Here is an 8584-nt window from a genome sequence, read left to right on the forward strand (position 1 = left end):
TAGATGGCACCAATGATAATAAACATTACCTGTAGGGTTAAAATATGCTTCAAAAGTGCTTGGGAATCCTCGTGGCCATGGATATGGAACATTGGACTTGGGGGAATAAAAAGGTTAGGGAATTGGGGGTACCTGGGTGGCTCAGTCGGTTAGTATCTGACTCCTGATTTCAGCTCAGGTCAGGGGATCGAACCCTGAGTCGGGTTCCTCACTGAGCATGGAGCCTCCTTAAGATTCTCTCTCTCTCTCCCTCTTCCCCTCCCGACAGCTTGCACACACACTGGCATGCACTTCTTTTCCTCTCCCTCTCTCTCTCTCTCTCTCTAAAATTAATTTTTTTAAAAAAGGGTAAGGAACCTTTTTGTGGTACATGGAAATCTGGAGAGTTGGGGTAATCCAAAGATGGAGAGACATAAGATACTGGCCTGAGGAGATTTGCAAGCTCCTGTATCATGGATTTGGTGATTTTCCAATAACCAAGAGAAGGAAACATTGGAGTTTTTCTTAGCAAATAAACCTACATTTCCTTAGCAAATAAACTCACATTTCCTTAGCAAATAAACCCACCTTGCCTTAGCAAATAAACTCCAAAAAATGGCCCTGGGGAAAAAAATCCCACTGGAAACAACATCCTGTTAATCAGGGGCTCTGAGATGTGACCTGCCCAGGCTGCTCCTGGACCTCTTCTGCCATTTTATATTTTCTCTTTAATCAAATCCCTGGATACTACAGCTCTCAACTTGCAGAGATTTAAAAGGCACTTTGATTAATGGACTTGATCAGTGTCCGCTCTTGTTTAACCATGGTGTTCTCCTCCACGTTTCACATTTCACACCCACATAGCACCATTCCCCTTTTATTACAGGAACTGAAGAATGTGATGGCCTGCCAGACAGAAGAGTAATTTATGAAAAATATATTTTTAAAGGGAGAGTGTATTAAAACTTGAAAAGAACTCAGTGCCTGTTGCTATTTTAATTTTAAATAGGCTATGCAAATAATTAAATGTCAGGTCATATTGACACCATCAAATTTAGGAGAGTAGAGATGGTATACAACCCCAGAGTCCTAGGGAATATTAAATCAGATAAGATTTACCAGAGCACTGAAACATATCTGCTTTTGACACAAAATAACAGTATCGATTGCGTTAAAAATGAGCCAATTTCCAAAAACCTCTACCTGCTACAAATGTTTCCATACATACCACAATTCTTTAAAAAGAGATAAAAAGAAATCAAGATGAATTTGTAACTATATTTAAGCACTAAATCCCTCTTTGTGTTTTTTTATCTTTCTCAAGCCTCCTCTGCCTTACACTACTAGCCTATTTCAAATATTGACTTCCAGGAAAGGATGGATAAGAACAGCCAATATGCAAGGCTAAGGTAATGGATACTGCTCACCTTACTTTAGAACAGTTTAATTTGCGTATTTACCTGAACTTTGCTCATGGCTTTGTACATTTGAGTCTTAATCGGTCACACCAGTGTGCACTGTGCACTGTGGTGCAGCTTTTCAAGATTCTTAGGAAAGTCAAAATCCTTTTAAAATGGTACTGAAAAACACAAGGGCTTAGTGAATAAATATTTCCTGTGGAAAGAATTGTATAATATCATAGAAGTTCTGTGATGAGTAAGACACTAGAAGACTTTTTTTAAATATTTATTTATTTTTGAGAGAGAGCATGTCAGCACAAGAGGGGAAGGGGCAGAGAGAGAGGGGACAGAGGATCCAAAGCAGGCTCTGCTGACAGCAGAGAGCCCGATGTGGGGCTTGAACTCATGAACCATGAGATCACGACCTGAGCCAAAATTGGACACTTAGCTGACTGAGCCACCCAGGCACCGAGATACTATATAATAGTTTTGGGGAAAGGAGATAACAGCAGAAAAACGTGTCTTTTTCCTTTTAAGTTCTTAATTGGTGATTAAGGGAAATTCCTGTTTCTAGAATACCTAATGACTAGTCAAGCTGAATCAAGTGGAAAATGTCAGGAGGAAACTAGTTTTTCATCCAGGACTGGTTGGCCAGTGGCAACCAACCCTATGTTGACAAAAGCTTGACACTGGCATAGTGACTTGTCTATCCATTGGCCATGGCAGATATCACTTAACAGTTACAGCACGGGGCCATCAATTCCACATTTTTATTTATTTATTTATTGAGTTTTTTCCTACATGTCAGCTCTCTAATAAGCACAGAGACATCATAATGGATAAGAGAGACAAAGTCCTTGTCCTCTTGGAGCTCACATTCTAGAAGAAGAGACAACACACAGGAAAGAAAGATCATTTCAGATAATGAGAGGTGCTAGAAAGACAGTTAAGCAAGGAAAGGAGCTAGAGTATGGCCTAGAGTGTGGGGGAGGGATGTCACTTTAGCTAGGGTGGTTAATGTCCTCTCTGTAGCAGTCACCATTTGGGAGAAACTTGACCAATGAGACAGGGCCAGCCATGAGAAGATCTGATCCTCAGCACAGCACTCCAGGTGGCCATTAACAGTCAATGGCTGATTGGCTATGGACAAGTCCTGTGCAAGGCATGCTGGGGGGTATAGAAAAGGCCAAGGTAAAAAGCATTCCATTTAGCAACATCAAACATCACATGATTCTGAAACAGGGTATGGAAGGCAGACTTGGAATACATGGATGCTAGTCTTCGTCCTAGAATCTTGTTTTTTTCCTCATCAGTAAAATAAGATGGACCAAATGATCTATAAAATTCCTTTTAGAGCCTGTGGCCCTTAATTCCAGCTAAAAAGTGAAGTAGGATTTTAGACAATTGGAGAGATAGGGTAGAGAAGCCCTTTTGTGAATGGGGTCATTTGAAGAGTCAGATGAGAAATAAGATATAACTATTGCTTCTTGGAGGCTTCTTGGTGATTTCAGAAAAAGCCATAATCAGCCCCTAGTTTTTCAGTTTCAACTGCCACAATCCAAAGCAGTTCTCACCTTGACTTCTGCATGAAAATTAATTGGTATGATCTTCTCAGCCATGCACACATTCAAAATCATCAACATACGAATATGTCATCTGGTCATCTCACAACACAAAGGGCTGCACAAAGGCAAATCACAGCGCTGTGGAATAAAGAGGAAAGAGTTGTCAGGGATTCATATGAAAAAAATTCACCTTTCGCTGCTGACTGACAACAGGGGAGCCAGCACAGAAGTGCCATGGGTGAGAATTATAGGCTTGCATGGTAATGACGGGTCTGGATTAAGACTCAGGTATGAGTTCAAAAATTCCTGATCTTGCTTCAAAATGGCATTAAAAACAGGTCCCAAGTGCATGAAAATATCCCCTGTCTTACAGGCAATAGTTCAAGTTAGGGTCATTAGCCATAATACAAATACTTACATGTTATTGTGATATTGTGAGTTTAGATAATAAATTACTGAAATTCACTTTGTGGGTACAAAGTGCTTCATAAATACTTAATCTCCAGAGAGACTTCAACTCAGAGTTACACACCCCATTTGTGGACTTCTCCTTATCCAAGTTACTCTGGGTACCTGTTCTCTTTGTAAAAATTTCGTGTGCCCCACTAGCCTCTAAACAGTTCCCACTGTGGCTGATGGATACTGGCTTGGATCTTGCCATCCCAGCAAACCAAGAGATCCAGGACAAGCCAGGAATGGTCTTTTGAGTAACTTCCAATTCACAAACAGCCCCACTGACTTATTATTTCTTGGTTTTTCCATGCTCTAAAGCAAAAATGTAACTATCTCTGTGACTTATCCCAGACCACCGGGATGAATGGTTTCATGCGGGGATGCTTTCTCCAGAGGAAAGCTCATACTACGAATCCAACGCTTTGGGCCTGCAAACTGTTCATCAGGCACCTTAAAGCCCCCACATCTCAGCCAGGAGCTAAACAGGAGGCTAACCAGAGGCTTGCATTCTCTGGGAATATATAAGACAGGGCAGTACAGACATCATCTCCTCTACCTCCGTCTCTAAAGCAACAGTTCTAAAGACACTTCCTCAACATGGTTTTGGCCTATACTCTAGAGACCCTTTAGGGCCAGGATGGAGTTGTATTGGCTAGAGAATTCCCCATTAGTGATAGAACACAGCTGCAATACTACTCCATCTTCCTGGTCCTCAAGCTTCTCATTTGTAAAATGAAGGTTTGCATCTGTCTCTTAAGGCTTTAACATCCAAGGTAGCCTGGTTAGTGGATAAGCCTGCTAGGTGTCCAAAACTCATTTCTGGAGCTTACTGTTGTACAGCCTGACCTCAATTCACTTGTTTATGTTATAAAATAATGCCTACCTCACAATGTTAACTGTAAGAAACACAATTAATTAAGCATGTGAGTGTTAAACCGTAGTGAGCTGTTTTACCTTATGTAGCAAGACCTCTTACCTAACCATCCAGCATAGTTCTCTCCCTATGGAGTTCCTCACTAAGCACTAGATTGATTACTTGTTGGACTTAAGCTGAGAACAAAATTGGACCCTCAGCATATCTCAAACCCTGTTTGAATGAAGAGTTTAACTGGACCATCCTTGTTGAAGGTGGAGGTCCCAGGCTAATACCTCCCAACTCATGAAATCTGGTTAGAGCAGCCAGGCATGCAATAAGAAGGAGCCATGTTAAGAGAAAAGGAAAACCAGGCACCCAGGACTGAGTATTAAGTGCATATGTACATGTTCCATTATTTTCATGTCTTAAGATAACGCCATTTTATTATATCTCATGACTTTGTGGGTCTGGAATTCAGGCCAAATTTAGCTGGAAGACCTTTCAGTTCCACATGGCATTAACTGAAGTCAATCTGTGATATTTGGATGGTGAGGATACTGGACTGAGAGTCTAAGACAGTTTCACTCATATTTTGGGGGCCTTGGCAAGAATGGCTGGAAGGCTCAGCTCAGCTGGACTATCAACTGGAGCACTTGATACAACTATGACAGCATGGTGGTCTCAGGGTAACCACAATTCTTACACAGTAAGTTGGAGTCTTGAGGGAGTTTTCTAAGAGACCAATGCAGGAGCTGCAAGGCTTCTTCCGACATAGCTTTGAAAGGCAGGCACTGTTGTTTTGGCCACATTCTATTGGTCTGCTGGTTCTATTGGATGATTAAGGCTGGTCCAGATTTCAGGAGACAAGTATCTTGAATTTACCTCAATACTTGAGCCTCAGTTCTGCTGCATAGAACCAGGTATGGTATGACCTCTTTCATCTTCTCATCCTTTCCATTGTCACCACCAATGTCTTCATCATGTAATGAGAAAGCCAAGACTGACTGAGATGTCACCAGGGCAACAGAAAACCCCAGCAAGTAAGGACCAAAGGACCCTCTGAATGGCCACCATCTTGAAATACCTGACTACGTCCAGCAAGCTTTCATTAGCCCAGAACCTAGAATACCAAAGATCTTCCCACATTCTCTGCTCTACAGAGATGAAAACTGTCAACAGGAGGCTCTCTGGAGACTGGCACTCTCCAGGAGGCTCTCTATCACCTACTGTTGATGGCAGGCATCAGTGTGAAGGGAATGAGTCTTCCTCAGAGAGGACAAGAAAATTGGGCGGTTGAAAGGCTATGTCCCTTTGCTGCTGGTAGCCATCATGCAAGAGGGACCCAAGGCTCCTAAGGGCTGTCAGGGTGCCAAGCCCTCTCCATTAATATTGTCATCCAGGGTCTTACAACATAAGTTTAATTTTTCATATGCTGCATTCATTATGGGCTGGCTGTGGCTTTGTTCTGCGCCATCTTTATTCCAGCACAGCGAATAGGAAAGCAGCTTCTATCTGGAACATTGTCAGGTGTCATAGCAGAGGGAAAGGTGAACACCATGATTCTTAACCCTTCTGCTCAAAAGTGGCTCCTGTCACCTCTGACACTCACATGTCATTGGTCAAAGCAAGTCAAATGTAACACTGAACACAAAAGGACCAGGATGTAGAGCCCTCCCATCGCAGGGAGAGGCCCTGCAGAGAAAGGTGCCACAATATTTGGTAAATATTAACATAATCCACCATAGTCTGTACTCTGCACACCAAACACGCATTTCCCTCCCCTGCCCATCTAAGAGGACACTTATCCCTCCCCAAGGGAGACAACCCCCAATTACCCTGCAGGTGCTGCTCTGAGCTCAAAGTTCAGGACTGGTGCATAAGGCACAAGCACCGCTATAGAAGGTTTGGATGTGCCTACCTCCTTTAGATGGGGGACACCTGAAAAATTAAGTCACTTGCCCCCACACACAAACTCAATATGCAGTTAGGGACAGGGACACAATAAACACTCCCATTGGGAAGTGGATGCATGGGAAGTCATTTACCAGTCACTGATCTCCCCCCCCCCACCCAGTAAGTCTAAAGTCCCACTGGGCAGGTATGGTGAGCAGCCCCTTGTCCTAAGGGTGGGGCACATTTAGCACCCCGATTCTTTTCCCTAACAGAAATTCCCCAGTCCACTCTTCTCCGTGGTCCTTGGTCTGTCCACTGAGAGGTCCACTTTTTCACAATCCTCCTTTGCCTAATCTAAAAAGGAATATGGTCTCCTTGGGTGCTAAGCAGAGCCCTCAGCCTCCCCCTTACCTATAAAATATTGGGGGAGCCAAAGTTTGCTTTAAATACCAAATGGGTTCAGTCTCTTTTACTCCAAGCTGGTGGCTTTTGTTTGCCCATAAAATTCTCTTAAAATGTTCATTTGTTTTTTATATATTTGATTCTAGTTGGCCTCCAGGACCAGGAAAGATAATAGTAAAATGACTATTTTTGCTTTAAGTTCCTCAATTTGGGGTTGGTTTGTTATGTAGCTATAGATAACAAAACTGCAAAACAGTACAGATACCCAGGCCCAGGCAAGGCCAGTTGAATCAGAGTCGCTGGTGGAGAAGCCTGGACCTCACCACTTTGTTTCTGCAGGTGATTCTGTTGTTGCCGAGGGTTGAAAAACTGCTGCTCTTTTGTAGGTGGTGCCAGTGAACAAAAATAAAGGGTTACACAAACAGTCATCTTTGACTTATCCCTAAAAGAAACCCCCTTTTCTATTTTTTTTTCCCATCACATTCACATAACAGTCAGATATAACCAAGTAGATAGTGACCAGATGGTAAAGAGTTGGAAGTTACATCATAGGAAGAAAGTAGGGGGGGGTGGGGTGCATGGGAAGGTGTTTAATGCAGAGAAGAAAAGTTGACAGGGAGCATTTAGTTATCTCCCCATATTTAAATGGGTAAGAAAAGCTTTCTCTGCTTACTAGAAATCAATAGGAAGCCATTAGATAGAAATCACAAGGATAAATATTACAGTTGATATAATTTATCGTAATGAGATGGAGAATGTAGTATTTTCTTAGTAGCTCTTACCAGAATATGTAACTAGGGCAGGGATTTGAACTTTTCACAAATAGCCTGGAGTTCTCTCATTCTGTGCACATAACAGGATTGCCCTTCCTCACCCCTTTGAGGTTGGGAAAGACAAAATGACTCACTTTGACCAATAATAGTAATAGTAATAATAATAATAATAATAATAATAATAATAATAATGTCATTGGAAATGTTTGTATATTCCAAAAGAAAACTTTGAGAGCCAGTGTGTAAATGGCCACGTCCCCTTTCTTTCTGTGATGTTTAAGATAGTAGATGGGGCGCCTGGGTGGCGCAGTCCGTTAAGCGTCCGACTTCAGCCAGGTCACAATCTCGCGGTCCGTGAGTTCGAGCCCCGCGTCAAGCTCTGGGCTGATGGCTCAGAGCCTGGAGCCTGTTTCCGATTCTGTGTCTCCCTCTCTCTCTGCCCCTCCCCTGTTCATGCTCTGTCTCTTTCTGTCCCAAAAATAAATAAACGTTAAAAAAAAAAAAGTTAAAAAAAAAAAAAAGATAGTAGAGGCACCATTAATCTGGGTCCAGAATGAGGTCGTAAAGCAGATGCCAGATAAATTATAGGATTTCCAATTAAATTTGAAGTTCAGAAAATAATAAGAATCATAATTTTAGTATGCATTTTGGGGGGCATATGTATGCTAAAAATAAAATTATTGAGTATTTGAGGGTGTCTTGAAGTTTTCCTTCCTACTTCTGGCAACCCCACCCCCCAAAGCGATCCCCATGGGCCATGTAGCATTAGGAAGAATTAAACCTTTGTTATTCTAGGCCATGTGGACTTGCGACTTGTTTGTTGCAGCCAAATAACTTAGCCTAAACTGACTTAACTACTTCCCATTTTTGATAAGAAAATATTTTGGTGAGGCCTAAGCATAGCCCTAATATGTGAAAGGAGTAGGCAGCTTCTCTGCATAATAAGAGAGAAAACTGAGAGCTTCTGGAGGTAATATGAGAAGGGGAGATGGATAGAAAACTGTTAAAACAGAGCCTCAACCATCAGGGAATTTCTTACCTACTTGAAAAATAAAGTAAGAGAAAATGATGGTAGACAGTAGTCTTGAGGTCATAGAGGTCATTGTGGATTTAGGGTAGGCATGGAAGGACTTCATGCAAAAGCAGGCCTGCCTGAATGAGGGGTGGCCAAGTAAGTAGGAAGAGCTGAGAGCAGAAACACCCTGTGGGGAATCGGTAGGGCCAGGTCTGCTCTACGCCACCACCTACCAGCTTCATCAGTCC

At 42.3% G+C, this 8584-nt stretch overlaps 1 long non-coding RNA gene across 1 annotated transcript; it reads right to left on the reverse strand.

Annotated features, from left to right (window-relative positions):
• Positions 1-2155: 2155 nt before the first annotated feature.
• Positions 2156-7616, reverse strand: LOC122481279. Its single transcript, XR_006296804.1, has 3 exons — positions 5136-7616; positions 2954-3082; positions 2156-2546 (listed from the first exon to the last, which is right to left on the reverse strand). It is a non-coding gene; the product is annotated as an uncharacterized LOC122481279 (long non-coding RNA).
• Positions 7617-8584: the final 968 nt, after the last annotated feature.

This window comes from Prionailurus bengalensis, chromosome C1 (genome assembly GCF_016509475.1).
Source record: "Prionailurus bengalensis isolate Pbe53 chromosome C1, Fcat_Pben_1.1_paternal_pri, whole genome shotgun sequence".
Classification (NCBI taxonomy): domain Eukaryota; kingdom Metazoa; phylum Chordata; class Mammalia; order Carnivora; family Felidae; genus Prionailurus; species Prionailurus bengalensis.